Source organism: Microcebus murinus, chromosome 13 (assembly GCF_040939455.1).
Source record: "Microcebus murinus isolate Inina chromosome 13, M.murinus_Inina_mat1.0, whole genome shotgun sequence".
Classification (NCBI taxonomy): Eukaryota; Metazoa; Chordata; class Mammalia; order Primates; family Cheirogaleidae; genus Microcebus; species Microcebus murinus.
The window spans coordinates 82,612,660-82,630,017 of record NC_134116.1 but is presented as its reverse complement, the minus strand read 5'-3'; the positions used below and the strand labels follow the sequence as shown (position 1 = coordinate 82,630,017).

The window sequence follows — 17,358 nt, the reverse complement described above, 5'->3', positions numbered from 1 at the left end:
TCTTTTTCCTCTTGAGCTATTCTCGCATCTGGTCTTTAATCTTTAGCTTTTGAGTGAATTTACATTTGTGAGTGTTTATTATGCTAATCCATGGGTAACACTGTTTTGAGTACCTCTTGGAGGGCTGGTCTTGTCTTGGTGAATTCCCTCAGTCTTTGCTTATCTGAGAATGTCTTTATTTCTCCTTCATACATACAAAGTAGTTTCCAGGGTACAAGTTTCTAGGCTTGGCATTATTCTGTTTCAGAAGAGTGAGAATAGGGCCCCAGTCTCTCCTTGCTGGTAAGGTTTTAGTTGAGAAGTCTGGCGTTACTCGAATCAGCTGTCCTTTGCATGTTACTTGCTTCTTTTGCATTACAGCTTGTAGAAGTGCCTCTTTAGTTGATATTTTGGTCAGTCTGATGACGACATGTCGTGGTGTCTTCCTGTTTGCATTGAATCTCCCAGGGGTCCTTTGAGCTTCTTGTTCTTGGATATCTAGATTGTTAGCAAGGCCTGGGAAATTTTCTTCAATTATATTTTCAAAGAGGTTATCCAACCCAGTGTATTTTCTTCTTCCCTTTCTGGAATCCATAACAACCTCAAGTTAGGTTTCTTGATATAATCCCACATTTCTTGTAAATTTTGATCTTTTCTCTTATTTCTCTGCTCTATTTCTGTGACTTTTAAAATTTGAATCTGTAATCTTCAATCTCTGAGATTCTTTCTTCTGTTTGATCTAACCTGTTCTTGAGGCTTTCGACTGTGTTTTCTAGTTCCCTGAGTAGATTATTCATTTTTAGGAGTTTGGTTTGATTTTTCTTTAATATTTCAATCTCTTAGTGAATTTTCCTTCCAAGTCCTGTTTGTGTTTTTTTTAATTTTATTTTGCAGTTTCTTTCTTTTGGTTATTGATTTTTTTTCTTGAATATCATTTAGCTTTCTTACAATCCATATTTGAAATTCTTCTTCTGTCATTTTAGTAATTTGAATTTTGTTACTATCCATTGCTTGAGAGCTGTTGTACCTCTTTGGGGGAGTGCTTTCCATTTGATTCTTCATACTTCCAGAATTCTGTCACTGAACCCTCTCCATCTGCATCAGCCATTGTTTTTTCAATTGGAAAGTAACAGACCCTGTGTAGTCTCTGTTTCTGTAGGTGCTATATTAAAGAGGCAGCCTGGATGTGCACACTTCTATGGTTTCTTGATCTGCCACTGGGGGGAGCTGTTCCACCACAGTAGGGAGACTACTCCTGTTGGGAGGGATTATTTGTCAAGTCTATTGTGGCCTCTTGTGGGGATGCTTGTTACTTGACCATGGACTTCACTGTTGACAGCTGACCAGGTAAGGATATCCAGCCCCAGCGTTTTGATCTCCTGGGTCACCTAAACCGGTCTGAAGAGCAAAGTCATTGGGCTAGCAGCTATTGGTCTATGCCAAGGTCCAGTGGATTCACGCTAGTCCCAAGAGAAAGTTGCTTTTCTTGTCTCACCCTACCTCCAGGGGTGGAGCCTACCATTGTCAGCACAAAAGATGCCGGTTGGAGGAAGGGTAATTCCCCGGTCAGCCCAGCGCCCTAGTGCCGCAGCACCTGTAAGTCCTGCTGGCATTAGCTTCCTCATGACTAGGGAAGTGTTCAGAGTTCATCCATCAAGACAGGCCTGGCTAGTTGATCATAGATTGTGTGAGAGTGGAACTTATCACGAGAGTCCCTGTGCTGGGGGGAGGGATTTGCCTGGCACACCGTATCACAGCAAAGCGCCTGGGCCATGGACCCCAACAATGGCCACTGCCTGTCCATCGCAGAGTGCTGCCAGCACTGGGGGCGACTGCTCAGGAGATGGCAGGTGCCAGATTGGGAAGCTGGGTCATCAGGATGGCTCATTGTCTCTTTTATGTCACCCTCCCACAGTCTCAGGCCTGTCCAACAGGATCTGTCACTCTTACTGACCCACCGTGAATGGACATATTCACCTGAAGCAGTTCCTGTTTAGAGCCCCAGTTTAGAGCTGATGACTCAGTGAACAGCTCCATAGGTCTGGACCTGCTGGGTGCCAGAGGAAAGTTACCTGACTCCTAACTACTTCCCACAGCAGCTCATACTGGATCCCCCTCCCCTCCCGGCTTAGTGCAGTCCTGGCACAGAGCTCCAGGGAGGTCAAGGTGCTTCCCACTATTGTCCCCTGTCCACAGAACTCCATGCCTCCCACTGCAATTTGCACCAACTTGGGCAGGTCCCTGTCTGAGGGGGTGTGGAGGTCAGTGGGGAAGCAAGTTCTAATGTGGGTCTGATCCCACTTCACTTGCTGGCCTGGCGAGCTAGAGCCCTCCCACTCTCTATGCTCTGTTGTTTGTTTTGCACTCTCCAGAGATCACAATCTTATCTCCTGTTCACCTTGTTTGGTCCTGTTTTGTGTATCACGGCTGAATCTCCGCCAATTCACAATGCTGTTCTTGTGGGGGAGAGATCCACTCGTGTGTGGGAGACTGAGATCTATGCCCCTTTATCTCAGAGCAGTAATCCTGGAGGTTTCTTTTATTCCACCCCTTTTTCTTTCGAAAGGTAACTTTTAAAAATATTAGTTTCAAGAAATATTAATATAGTGTATAACTGGGAAAGAAAATACTAGTTTTCATTGGTAACTGACAACTATCTCTAGGAGGAAGAAGTACATATTCCTTCCCTCCAGGTCCCAGAGTCAAACCTCCCCACAGGGTAGATATCAGTAACTAGGATCAGTCACCTGAGTTTCTGAATTCTCAGAGTGAAGACTGTGAGCAAAGGCGGAATTTTCCTACAGACTCTTGTCCTAAATCCCGTTATTTGGGCTCAATCATCCTCCCTTCCAGGACAGAAGAGCAGTTCCCAATGCTGGTCACGGAGGTCCTGTGCACGGCACCTTTCCTGCACGTTCCTGTCCCTGTTCTCAGCGTCCCGCAAGGCAGGCGCAGGCGTGGGGAGGCCGAGGCCCAGGGAGCCAGAGGCGCCTGCAGCTGCCGCAGCCACACTGCGGGAAGCGGGGTGACCCTCGTCTCTGGCAGGCGCTGCCTGGGCTCTGTCCAGCCTGGGAAGTTCTTCCACCCCCGCTCACCTGGATGGCCACTGCTCCCTTCCCACCTCTCTGCAGATGAGGAAACTGAGGCTAAGGTGGAGGGTCCTGACTGATTTTGTTCCAGGAACAGGGTGGCTGCAGGTCTGTTCCCTATAATGGAACCACAGTGGTCCTGCAGCCTCTAGTGTCATCTCTTTGTAAGGCACTTGGTCACTGAGGTAACTCCCAGGGTAGACCAGTCCCAGTGACAGCACCGTGGATGTCTGCAGGAGAGGCAGCGTCATGCAGGGTTAATGTCACAGACTGACACCAGGCCACCTGGGCTCACACCTAGGCTCCTCCAGTTCCTAGTTGTTTGACCTTGGGCAAATCACTTAGCCTCTTCCTGCCCCCTTGACTCACTTAGAAAACAGTCGGTGACAGCACCTGCCTGTGTCAGGAGTGAAGAGATTACAGGAGTGGAAGGCCATGAGAACAGCCTGGCCTGGGGAGAGGCTACGGAAGTGCGTGTTACATAAATAAATGACTCCAGCCCTGACCTCGTCCCAAAGATCTGGGCTCCAGCTGTTGCCACCCAGAGAGCCCCTCTAGTGGCCCTGCTGTCATTGAAGAGCGCCTGCCCCACCCCCACACCTCCTCCAGGCAGCAAGGCAGGCACTTCCCAAAACCCGTCGTCACTCCAGCCAGAAAGGGGAGGCTTGGTGAACACGGTTCCCAAAACGAGGTGCAGGACCTGAGTGGAGCACACCGCCAGCCGGGGACGGGGCCACGACCAGGCTCACCTGCCTGCTCCTCAGGGGGGAGCTCAGCTGAGCTGTCCCTTGGTCCCTGCCCGCGGGACCACAGGAGGGACAGGAGTCATATCTGAGCACAATGTCCCCACCTGGGTAAGTGGCTTTCCTGGTGATCCTGAGGCCTCAATATTGGGGGCCCGGGGTACAACTCTGCACCCCTCAGTGGCCCGAGGCCTCCATTCTGCACGTCTCACCCGCAGCCAGTGTGGGCATCTCTGGGCAGTGCAGGCTGGCAATGGGCCAGCAGTGGGGAGAGGGCGGGGAGAGCAGGAGGGATTGGAGAGCTTGGCATTTCCCCGACAGGAAATGGGACAAGCTCTTCTCCCTGCCTGGTGCAAGGCCACCTCCCACCCTCGCCTGCACCCCTCACTCTAGGAAGCAGGAGCCCCAGTGCAGGGTGGGGCACAGCCCTGGCTAGGCTCAGAGGCACACATTGATTGGGCTTCCTTGGTTTGTCTGGTTTGGAAAGTCCCCCAAAGCATAGACATGTGCTGGTGGCTGTTCGCAATTCGCTGAGGTTAAGCTTTATATTTGTCTAATGTAATTATTTACTAGAAATGAACCAAGTTAAGTTTTGCTTATATTCATAATTTAGCAAGATGAAGGCAATACCAAGGCCTAGCTGACGTTGCTCCTGCCTTCTGCCCCCACGGCAGTGCCCTGTGTCCTCTGGAGGACGAGGCCCTGTGGCAGAGGTGGCGTCGTCCTTACTCTTTCAAAGCTGTTTGTCATCTAGTGTTGACCCTCACAGCCAGAGGTCACTGAGGGAACATGTGAAGACACCAGGAATCCCCTGCCCCTGTGGGGACACACTGAGAACTGGGAGGGGCATCTACTCGTGTTTGCATCAGGGGGAGCTGGAGACTCCCAACCCACCAGGCTGGTGATCAGGACAAGGAGCTCACAGGGGAGTTTGCAGCCCAGCTGTTCCTCACCTGCTGTTTTCCAGGAATTAGGAGTTCAGTTTCCCTGTGGGCTCCCCTTTCCAGCAGTCCCAAGGCGAGGGCCGTCCTGATTCCACAGGTGACATGACAATTGGGGGCCTTGGGAGAGAGGAGCTGGTGGCGCCCCTTCCTCATAACCCTGTCTCGGCCCGTCTCAGGCACAGACTCCCGCGGCAGACTCAGCTGGGTGAGTGTGTGTCTCTCTGCTTCAGCAGCGGTGAGAGCTCAAGACCTGGGGGAGGAGGGAGGGGAGGAGGCAGGATTGTCTCAGTGAAGAGCTGGGAGAGTCTCTCCTCGTGGTTTCAGTCACATCTCTATGAATTGTGAGTAAATCTAGTAGACGTTTCCAATTGAAAGATCAGTTTTATAGATCTTATGAGGCTTTTCAATTATAGAATTTTTAAAGAACTTTCATAGTTTTATGGTGTTGTACTTGAACTAGAATTGTGTTTGAGTGTCTTATTTACTAATGTTTACCACTTCCACTTGCTGCATTTAATTATGTGGAATTTTACCGTGTATGAGGCAGGAAATCTGAACAAATTCAAAGTGACTTAGTCATACTTCTTTGTTCTTTTTGATTGAAGACGCCTTAGTATATCTATAACATTGTATAGCTGCTTAAAATTATAATATCATAAAATTTGATGTTTCACCATTTTATATTACTTACATTTTATCAGCTTATGGTAAAAATTATTTTGTTTTATTCTGTTACAATGAATTTTAGGGGGTTACCATAAAGCTGTCTGGAAATATCACTTTGTGCTATTAATCAAATCTTTGTAGAGTTAATGATTATCTTACATAACAAGATCTGATAACTTTAAGCATGCTTTTAAATAGTTGCATAAAATAAACTTAGTTACCATATTTTTTGTCTTCTAGATAAATTAAATGTATATAACATTTTTACATGTGTTTAGATAAAATTATTTAGTATGAGTGAATAATTGCTTTCAATTTTGAAAAATATGGCATCCAATTATTAAAATTATACTTTAAATTTTGTATTTCTGCTGTTCCCTCTGAAAGTTTCAAATTCAAATTTATTAAAACTGATATTTACATATTTTAATTTTGTAACTTAAATGCGTCAGCAATTTGTTTGATTTCAGTATGAAGATATTAATAGGATACTTTAGCATATATTTTTATTAACATAAGTCAAAGAGAATGGAATAATAAAAGATTGAAACAGAAAAAAATAATAGCTATTTTTCATGTGTGGCAGATGAAGATGACAAACCCTGAAGAAACTTAAACAGTAGAAAATTTCTATTTCTCTGAATAACCATTTAAATTTGTTTAGTATTAAAGCCCTGAATTTCATATATATAGGCAGGAGAATGTCATTGGGGACAGAGCACAAATGATCCTAATCAGGATATGTCAGAACAGAGAATGCTTTCCTATAAATTCTAAATTGGAAATTTCTCTCCAAATTCAATATTTGGCACAGCTGGTATGATTTTCCTTACCATGTTACTGTCATGCACAGGAAGATATAGAAAAAAGAAATAGAAATGAAAATATTTTTTTAAAAAGGAAGTATTTTGCTGATATCTTGTAGGCTATGGTGGTCAGAAAAAATTACAAAATGTATAGGAATTTTAGGATTTCCCCAAACTTCTACACAGGACTCTTTATCAAGCCCTTCCGCTGTTTCCCTGTCCCCATCACCTGTGGTGACACTGTCCCTGCCTCGGCTTTTCTGCAGGGAACTGAGGGTTAGAGGCCCTGAGCAGTGTGGAGTCAGCAGGGTTGGGATTCTGGCCACACCCAGGCTAAGTTCAGCAGCCAGAGAGTAGAGAATGGGTCGCTGCTTCCCAGTGGGGTCTGATGTTCGTCCTGCTTAGTACCTGGTATTCGTACATTGCATAAAAGTTTTCTTACGGAGCTAATTTTGATGAAAAAGGTGATCTCTTTTCTTAGGGTTGTCAGCTGTGTTTCTCGTGTTGCCAACCACTGCCACTAAACCCTCACCTTGTCACCTGCAGTTTTCATAGCCACTTTTTGCTGGGTGTGTCTGGTCATGGGAAGGACATGTTCAAGTTTCCTTGAAAACATACTGGAACATTCTTCCATCTCAAAGAAATCTGAGTGATTGTGGTGGTTTTCCAATGTTTCCTCTCATGCACTTGAAGTCTTCTAAGCTGTGTAATAAACTGATTCCATAGAGTAACAATGGCTGCATCCAGGACAAATAACATGAAGCAACACTTGCACAATGATCTAGTGAAGTTTTATAAAGTGTTATGATTCTAGTGATATCCTGATAAAAGCTTGAAGGGAAGCATCTCACATTGAAACCCTAAATACTGTCTCTGGCATGGGAGGCTGCCTGCACACTGAGGGAAGTGTCGATGAAAGGAGCACTGTGTGATTATTTCGTCTTCAATTTCAGAATATTTGGGAACACAAATACTTTCATTACATATTATGTGACTATTCTAATGCACGTCTATGGATGTCATATAATGGATAAATGTAGTTCTTATTCTGATAATTGAGAGCTGGACTTTAGCAATTCACTCCTAAGATGAAGTGATATCTCTGGATTGGAAACTAAACTGAGGGAGGGTCATTTTGAGGAAATACCATGGAAAGCACTTGTGGTAAGTGAACTAATGCCTCCCCCTGCAAATACATCCTAAGTCTCCAATACTTGGAAATGTCTTAGATCTTATGGAAAAGAGAAATTAGATTGCAAATGAAATACACCTTGCTAAAGATCTTTTCATATAAAAGAGGAAGATTTTCTGAATTATCATGGGGGAGGGGACAAACATGGAATTTCATAAACATGAAAAAGAGATGAAAATTGAAGGTGTGAAGGTGATGTGCTGTAAGATGCAAATGGGATTTTTACAAATAATAGTGAGTAATCTTATATGCCCATCACTCTTCAAGGTCTAAATATTACATGAAAGAATACGGAAGAATAAAGAAATATTTTGTACAGAGGGAGGCCCAAGTGAAATAGAAGCATACATAGTTGGCACTATATTGAGGCTAAATTGTGGATATGTTGGCAGGATATACATATAATATGTACATCATATATAAATTATATACATAGAAACACACATGTGTGTCATATTTTGTAGTGAAAACAATGCTAAGGCTACATTGTCAATAATTTATATGGGATAATTAGGGTTATTAATCTGGGTTATTAAAACCCCAAAAGATTTTACATGACTTAGAAAATATTAAAATATAATATTTAGATGAAGGAAAAATAATGGTGAGGGCTGCTTAGAATACTGAACAAAAAAATTATTGATATTTCTATTAATTTTTTTCAGATATAAAAATTATTTTACTCAATGCCACTAAAACAACCACTTTGAACTCTGGGAGGCTGAGGCTGGAGGATCGCTCAAGGTCAGGAGTTTGAGACCAGCCTGAACAAAAGGGAGACCTCGTCTCTGCTAAAAATAGAAACAAATAAATTGGTAAACTAAAAATATACAGAAAATATTACCCAGGCATTGTGGCACATGCCTGTAGTCCCATCTACTCGGGAAGCTGAAGCAAGTGGATTGCTTTAGCCCAGGAATGTGAGGTTGTTGTGAGCTGGGCTGATGTCCTGGCACTCTAGCCCGGACAACACAGTGAGACCCTGCTCCAAACCCTTCCAAAAAATTATTACTCACTTATGTTACCATTAAAAAATACCTTCTTTTTGCAAGCTGGGATTGGGCTCACAGCCAACACCTTCCTCCTCCTCTCCCGCATCCTCACACTCTTTCTGGGTCACAGGCCGAAGCCCCACGACCTGCTCACTGGTAACTTGGCCCTCGTCCACATACTCATGCTGCTCACCATGCTGTTTCTTTCTCCAGGCCCGTTTGAGTCCCTGCGTTTTCAGAATGACGTCAAGTGTAAGGCTCTGTTCTACCTGCACAGGGTGATGCGGGGCCTCTCCATCTGCACCACCTGCCTCCTGAGCATGCTCCAGGCCGTCACCATCAGCCCCAGCTCCTCCTGGTTGGGGCGGTTCAAACAGAAATCCAGACACTACGTCATCCATTCCTTACTCTTTCTATGGATTCTCTGTTTGTCCTTCAGTTGTAACCTGCTCTTCATTACCGTGGCTGCTTCTAATGTGACCCAGCCCCAAGTGCTGAGTTTTGGTAACTACTGCTCACTTTCCTCTTCAAGGTACCTCAGGTGGAGCCTGGTTTTCAGGCTGATACAAGTGAGAGATGTGTCCTTTGTAGGCGGCATGCTGCTCTCGAGTGTGTACATGGTGACTCTCTTGTTCAGGCATCAGAGGCGATCCCAGCACCTGCACAACATGTCCCTCTCCCTGAGCATCTCCCCGGAGAAAAGGGCCACCCAGATCATCCTGCTCCTGGTCAGTTTCTTTGTGGTCATGTACTGGGTGGACCTCATCATCTCCTCCTGCTCAGTAGTGTTGGTGGCATACGGCCCGGTCGTGCTGGGTGTCCATACGCTGGTGGGCAATGCCTATGCCACAGTGAGTCCTTTGGTGATAATCGTTTTTGATAAAAGGATAATCAGTACTCTGCAACATATGAACAGAAAGCTCATAGATTTTTAACAAAATAATAAAAATAATTCTCTGAAAAATGGGTGTTTCTGCCTTCAGGTAAACTACTCATGTAGCAGAGAACTTGTTATTTGATTTACTTAAAACATGCAAAATTGCAGTTTTATTATACCTATATATTTTGAAACAGACGCTGGAAAAGACTTTGTGGTTTCTTTAATTTCCAGCATGATTTAGTGTTCCATGTTTTAGAAGTGTGTTAATATTTATTTTGAATCTGTGTTCTTCATATAAGAAAACATTCTACCTTTTTGGGGTGTATACTTAAGAAACTCCTATTGGTTAAAAATTCTATCAATTTTTACTTTATTTTCATTTATTTTGTTACTTGTCAAAATATTTGGTTTTCTTTTATTCCTTCACATTATGGGAGTACAAATATTGTTAGGGTTACATATCTTGCCCCTGTGTCCCCTCCCCACCCCGCTATGCCAGAGCTTCTAGTGTGTCCAGCACCCCCCGTGTAAGTACACACCTTCCCCTCCTCCCCCCAACCCCTGCCCACTTCCCCATTACATTTTTTTTTTCAGACATTTTGATTACAATGTATATCTTTATCTCTCCCTAAAAAGGGATAGAGGTAATCCCTTCCCCCCACAGTGCTCACCACTTCCTTAATATGTGGGTCTCCCCCCACCCCCAAATCCCTGTTGAACGCTACCATTTTTGGAGCACCATAGTTTTAGTCAGTCAGTACCAATTTGATGGCGAGTAGATGTGGAGCCCATTGTCCAGATCTTGTGTCGTCTCGCTATGTATAACGGGCTTAAGCTTCATCCAGGATAGCATAAACGGTGCTAGCTCACTGTCGTTTCTTAGGATTGAGTAATATTCCATTGTGAGCATATACCACATTTTAGTTATCCACTCATGAATTGATGGGCACTTGGGTAGTTTCCATGACCGTGCAATAGTGAATTGTGCTGCCATAATCATTCGGGTGCAGATGTCTTTATAATAGAGAGACTTATCTTCTTTTGGCTAGATGCCCAACAATGCTATTGCTGGGTCGAATGGTATTTCTATTTCTAGCTGTTTGAGGTATCTCCAAATTCTTTTCCACAAAGGTTGCACAATTTGCAGTCCCACAGGCAGTGTAAGAGTGTTCCTGTCTCTCTGCATCCTCAATAGGATTTGTTGTTTTGGGGTTTCTTGCTACAGGCCATTTTCACTGGGGTAGGGGGTATCTCATTGTGGTTTTGATTTGCATTTCTCTAATCATTAGAGATGTTGAACATTGTTTTATATGTTTGCAGGCCATTATTCTGTCTTCTTTAGAGAAGTTTCTGCTCATTTCCATTGCCCATTTCCTGATGGGGTTGTTTGATTTTTTCTTGTTTATTCTTTTAAGTTCTAGGTAGATTGTTGTTATTAGACCTTTATCGGAAGTGTAGAGAGCAAATATTTTCTCCCGCTCTGTGGGTTGTCTACCTGCTCTAATGATTGTTTCTTTGGCAGTGCAGAAACTTTTTAATTTGATCAGATCCCATTTGTTTATTTTTGATGCAGCAGTGATTGCCTTGGGGGTCTTCCTCATGAATTCTTAACCCAGACCAATATCTGATAGGGTTTTCTCAATCTCTTCATGTAGGATTCTTACGTTTCATGCCTTAGGTTTAGATCTGTTTTCATCTTGAGTGAATTTTTGTGAGAGGTTGGGATCCTGATTCACTCTTCTGCATGTTGCTAACCAGTTTTCTCAGCAGCATTTATTGAAGAGAGAATCTTTTCCCCATTGTATATTTTTGTCTGCTTTATCAAAGATTAGGTTACTGTATACAGATGGTTTCATCTCTGGAATCTCAGTTCTATTCCAAATATCAATGCCTCTGTTCTTGTGCCAGTACCATGCAGATTTTACTATTATTGCTTTATAGTACAGTTTGGAGTCAGGAAGACTGATGCCTCCCAGTTTGTTCTTTTTACTTAAGATTGCTTTCGCTATATGTGGTTTTTTCTGGTTGCATACAAAGCGAAGAATTATTTTTTCTAGATCTGTTAAGAATGCTGTTGGTATTTTGATGTGGATTGCATTGATTGTATAGATCACCTTAGGTAATATTGAAATTTTAACAATATTGATTCTACCAATCCATGAACATGGTAGATTTTTCCATCTGTTTAAATCATCTGCAATTTTCTTTTTTAGTGTTTCTTAGTTCTCCTTGTATAGATCTTTTTATCTCTCGTTAAGTAAACTACTAAGGTGTTTAATTTTGGGGGGGGCTATAGTAAAGGGCATTGCATTTTTTATTTGGGTTTCTGCTTGATGGTTCTTGGCATATATAAATGCTTCTGATTTGTGTGTCTTGATTTTATACCCTGAAAGTTTACCGAATTCATTGTTAAAGATAGTCTAGGTAAGTATCCAGTTACAGGTTGAACAATACATTCTTTCAGCAGTTTTTGTTTATTTCTGTTTTCTGTCTCTACACAGGTTGTGCACATTTTGCTCTTAACCTTCTGGCTTCTTCTGTCCTGGCTCACAGATTTTTATTCTTTATTCTCTTTTGTGTTATGAAGTTTGACTGTTCCTGGAGTATTTATTTTTTTGAGACAGTGCTATTATTCTTTTATGGATATATGTCTGGGTTTCAATTTTAGAGGTTAGTTAATCATTTATTTTATTCTTGTAATCATTATTTTTTGTATTTTAGTGGCACAATTAAATTATTCTTTCTTTTCATTCTATTTTGATAGATCTATAATTATATTGGCATTTTGTTAGTTTTATTTGATGATTTACATCCTTCTCCTTATTCTACCTCGCTAATCCTTCTATGAGCTCAGTGTAATTAAATTTTTACCCCAAATATTGTACATTGAATGTCTTTATTTTGGTTGCTTAATTTCTGCTTCTTTCGTTTCCAACTATTCTCGTTCAGTTTATAATTTCTTAATTTTCCCAAATCATTTTGATTTTCTATATATTCTTGTGACAGTACTTCACTGTGTTGCCTAGGCTAGAGTGCCTTGGCATCAGCGTAGCTCACAGCAACCTCAAACTCTTGAGTTCAAGCAATCCTCCTGCCTCAGCCTCCAAGTAGGTGGAACTAAAGGCATGAGCCTCCATGCCTGGCTAATTTTTCTTATATATATATAGTTTTTAGTTGTCCATCTAATTTTTTCTCTTTTTTTAGTAGAGACGGTTTCTCGCTCTTGCTCAGGCTGGTTTCCAACTCCTGAGTTCAAACAATCTTCCCGCCTCAGCCTCCCAGAGTGCTAGGATTACAAGACTGAACCACCACACCCCATCTGTGTGATCTTTCTAAAGATAAATCGTGAGCATTCAAAAAGAATTTATGTTTTTAATGGGTAATTTAAAATCATACTCCATGACTTTTCCCTCTTTTCCCCTATAAGGCGTACAGGTGGTACAGTACTGAATAAAAGAAAGTTGAGCCTCGAAATCGATCATGCGAAGTTGTCTCCCTCATCCTTTTGGTAGTTCACCCTAATTATTCAGTACATCCTCTTCTTCGTGTGAAAATGCTTAGATAAATGTTTCCATGATGCAGACCTGAACCTTCTCAAAGTAATTATCAAATCAAATTACTGATTGTTTTAGAAAGCACATTGTACACACAGGATTGGATAGGGAGGAGATACAGTCTTGGGAGCGTCATTAGGATGGATTTGTCTGAACTCAGATCCTCGATGAGCAGCACAGGCAGTGACAACAGCCCTGTAAGGGCGCAGTGTGGTACGAATAGTGCGGCGTGATACTGTGATAACAACACCCTGTACTGTAATAGTAAGTTACAAAATTATTGTTCTGTTGCTTTAATGCAAACAAACAGAATATAAAAACAAACTCATACAAAATTTTAGACGGAAGATCAGAGAAATTTCCAAAAAAGAATATTAAAGGTTGACACTCACCTAGTGTGGCATCAACACTCGGAGAAGAGGAATGTTACACTTGTTTGGATCTTCTGACCGAATCAGTAATGCCCTTTCCATTTCAGTAATGAATCCACGATCCTGCTTAGTAGGGACTGCTGCTTTCCCTGGAGCTCCTTCACATGTTCCCTTATTCCCACTCACTCTTCCTAATTCTTCCCATAGTTGAGCAAGTGAAGCCTAATACTTTGCCAGTGAAGGGTGGAGTCTGGCCTCTCTCCGAGTGCTTGACCATTTCTACTTTTATTTCCGTCACACTCACCTTCCCTTCGCCGCCGGCTCTCCTGGACTCACAGCGCACTTCCGCCTGGGAGGCCTGGCTGTGAGGGGGGCGGGCTCACAGAGCCGGAAGGACGTCATCACGGACGTGACGCTGTGTGTGAGCCGCTGCCCCAGGGGTTGCTGTGGCCAGGCTCCCAGGACAGGAGGACCTGGGGCCCTGCAGTGTCCCGGGCTGGAACACGCCCCACTAGGGCTATAAGGGGAAAACTGTATTTGTGGGGAAAACTGGTGAAAAGTGGTTCTCCGGCTGGCTCGGTGCTCACGCCTGTGACCCCAGCACTCTGGAGGCCGAGGCAGGAGGATCACCGGAGCTCGGGAGTTGGAGGCTGCTATGACCTATGACGATGCCAGTGCACTCTACCTGGGGTAACACAGGGACTCTGTTAAAAAACAAAACAATAACAGTAACAAACTCCAAAACAAAACAAAACAAAAGTAGCTCTGTGTTTTTCCAAGGGGAAAGACTGCCCTTGCAATTTTTTTTATTTGACTTAAAACCTCCTAGAGACTATTTATTAATATTCTATGATGTACCTATGATTCTGTCAGTAAATTTGAGGATACTAGTAGTTTTGGTCAGTGTAACTAGTCCTTTTGTTTGTTTCTATATTGAGGCTAAATTTAAAGTCTATCTGAAATTGGTAACATAATGTCAAAGAATTTTCATGAGAGGAGGTAAATATTCTTTTTTTAGGAGGAACTGATATCTCTGCGTAAATCTTTGGACTCTTGTTATAATTTGTAAGTCAGTTTTTTATTGGACTTTAATTTCAGTAATATACAAATTATGTTAAAATTCCCTATTGTCCTTGGAATGATAAAAGAAATTCTGGTGCAGTCGTGGTATACCAATCTTTAGAATTCTTAAATGTTCTAATGTTTTCAATTGTGGGTATACTTGAAAATTTTATGTCATAGCAATTCTGCTGTTTTAAAATGCCATTCTTTACCCTGGAGAGAAGCAATGCATTTATCCTAACCTTACTTAGAAGGCTGGATCGCCACCTAAAACATGCTTTGAAGATTACATTTTAGTAGTCCCAGCTACCTGGGAAGCTGAGGCAGAAGGATTGCTTGAGTTCAGGAGTTGAGGTTGCTGTGAGCTAGGTGACAACAAGGACTCCAGCCAGGGCAACACAGTGAGAATCTGCCTCAAAACTAAAACAAAAACAAAAGTGTACATTTTAATGAAGTAGACCAGGAATCCAAAAATAAAGTCCATTAGTGTTTCCTCTATCATTACAAGTGTTACTGCAGGAGTGTTCAAAAATTAAAATTTGTGTTTTTAAGATATCATGGCCAGGCGTGGTGGCTCTTGCCTGTCATCCTAGCACTCTTGGAGGCCAAGATGGAAGGATCACTCTAGGTCAGGAGTGAGAGCAGCCTGAGCCAGAGTAAGACCCCATCTCTACTAAAAATAGACAGAAATGAGCCTGACAACTAAAAACATGTATATATATTTATAAAATTAGCGGGCCATGGTTGCGCATGCTTATAGTGCCAGCTACTCGGGAGGCTGAGGCAGGAGGATTGCTTAAGCCTGGGAGTTTGAGGTTGCTGTGAGCTAGGCTGATGCCCTGGCACTGTAGCCCGGGCAACAGAGTGAGACCCTGTAACAAATAAAACCAAAACATGTTATGCTGTTGTTGGTTTCAAAAGGAATGCAGGTGATATAAAATGTATGTAAAACCAGGACAGTTGCCTTTTCTTGATGCCTCACTAAGCTATCTGAAAGTGGTGTAATGTAAATTAGAACATAATTGCATAGTATATTCAAAATAATAATCACACTTTGGATTTCCTTGATCAAATTTTTCATGCACTATTTTTTAAAAAAATTTTTCATTTTCTGAAGATACCTTACTACAGCTGTTGACTATGGAATACAACCAAAAATGCCTTTTTCTGCTGTTATTATTGAATCTTATTTTCTGTATCTTTTAGCTTAGGAAATGGCTTTTCTGTAAATAGATCTCAGGGTCACTTAACTAATTGGACTCCTTAAACTGATATAGTGGGGGAAAAATGTGATGTGTTTTCCCAAATTGCTTGATAAGATGTACTTTCTAAAGCCTCACTCTGCCTGGAGTTATTTTGTACAAATCATGCAGAGCCTGCCTGATCTACCAACCTTGCACAGAGAATCACAACTAAGGATGTCCACAAAGTCAGACCAGTGGAAGTGGATATTTTCTTTTTATGTATACTGAGGGCTTAAACCAAATTGTTTTGGTATTTTAAAGCTGGATTTCTGCAGATTTCAGTGCAGAGATAGAGAGTAAATTCAAATTAAATCAGTTTTACATCAGGAAAATTCCACAGCAGGTATAAGCAAAACAGGAGAAATCAATAGCATAAAGGTACACTTGGAAATAATCTGTTGTGTTTGTTTTTATATTTTCACATAAAACAACCCATAAAAACTAATGTTAAATTTTGTATTAAGGGAAGTTATAGATTTTTGATTGAGTTCCATGATATTTGATAGTGTGATTTGTCAGGGGAGGGACTATGATGTGAAGGTTCTGTATTTACCTTTTAATCTTCATGTAGCTGGATCTAAATAAAATGTTTTAAAGGTTATCAGAAATTCATTAGAATTTAAAACATACATAATTAAGATTGGGGAAAATACAGCTGTAATAAGCAGAAAACGTGGCCCCTATAGAAAGCACCACGAGGTGTGTGTTGGGCACCTGTGATGACAGGAGGGCAGGCGTGAGTCCGCAGTGGTGGCTGACGGCCACATGACTGTGCACAAGAGTGTGGAGTGGCTGTTCTAAAATATCTCATAGTGTGCATTTTGTTTTTAATTACTCTGAATTTAAAAACATATAAAAGTAAAGCAGAATGTAAAAATAAACAAAATAAAAGAAATCAGGTAAGTATTCCTGCTGTCTTTTATAACTACAAGGCTCTTTATCCCTGATCTTTGTGTTTTCTGTGCTTTCAATTCACTCTGTGGGGTCAGTTCCTTTAAGATGGGGGAACATCCCTAATATTTCTGTAAAACAAAAATAAGAGGCACAATAAAGATTTAAACAGTTTATTTGGGTAAACAACAATTCATGGTTTGGGATGCAGCTAACTAAAAGAGGTTTAGTGCTCTGAAGACAAATATTTGGAGATGCCTATTTACTTGGTTTTTTTTTTTTTTAATTTTCATAGTAAGTTTATTTGTAATACTCCAAAAGTGGAAACAAGGCAAACATCCTCCAGTATTTGAATGGATAGCTTGTGGGGCACCCATTCCATGGAATAATATTTAAGTAAAGGAACTGCTGACACTTGCAACATGAGTGCGTCTCAGTGACTATGTTGATTAGAAGAGGCCATTTTAAAAACACATCCTGTATGATTCCATAAGCCACAAATCTAGAAAATGCAAACTCATCTGTGGGATGGGAAGCAGATGGATGGTTGCTTGGGGATGGGGTGGGCAGGGAGAGGCAGGAGGCTGGGATTACCAGCAGGTGTGAGGAAACTTCTGGGGTAACGAATACATTCACCATCTCGATTGTGGAGGTGGATTCATGGGTATTTACCCCAGCAACTGTATCATCCCCACACTTTAAATGTGGGACTCTTGGTATGTCCACTTCATTGTGTTTCTATTATGCCATAATGAAGGGTTATTTATAAAATATTATTTTCAAAAAGTATTAACACACAACTGAGAAAAATATACTTTTTTAAATTGGTAACTGACAAGTATCTCTAGGAGGAAGAAGCCCGTTTCCTTCCCTCCAGGTCCAGAGTGAAACCTCCCTCCTGGGTAACAGCAGCAGCGAGGATCCGTCACCTGAGTTTCTGGATTC

General features: G+C 42.0%; 1 long non-coding RNA gene across 1 annotated transcript in view; it reads left to right on the top strand.

The window, feature by feature from the left end:
• Positions 1-9,582, top strand: part of LOC142874987 (uncharacterized) — a 37,591-nt gene extending 28,009 nt beyond the window's left edge. Inside the window, exon 3 of the long non-coding RNA XR_012922567.1 lies at positions 8,085-9,582. This is a non-coding gene — a long non-coding RNA (uncharacterized LOC142874987). The remainder of the gene's footprint in view (positions 1-8,084) is intronic.
• Positions 9,583-17,358: the final 7,776 nt, after the last annotated feature.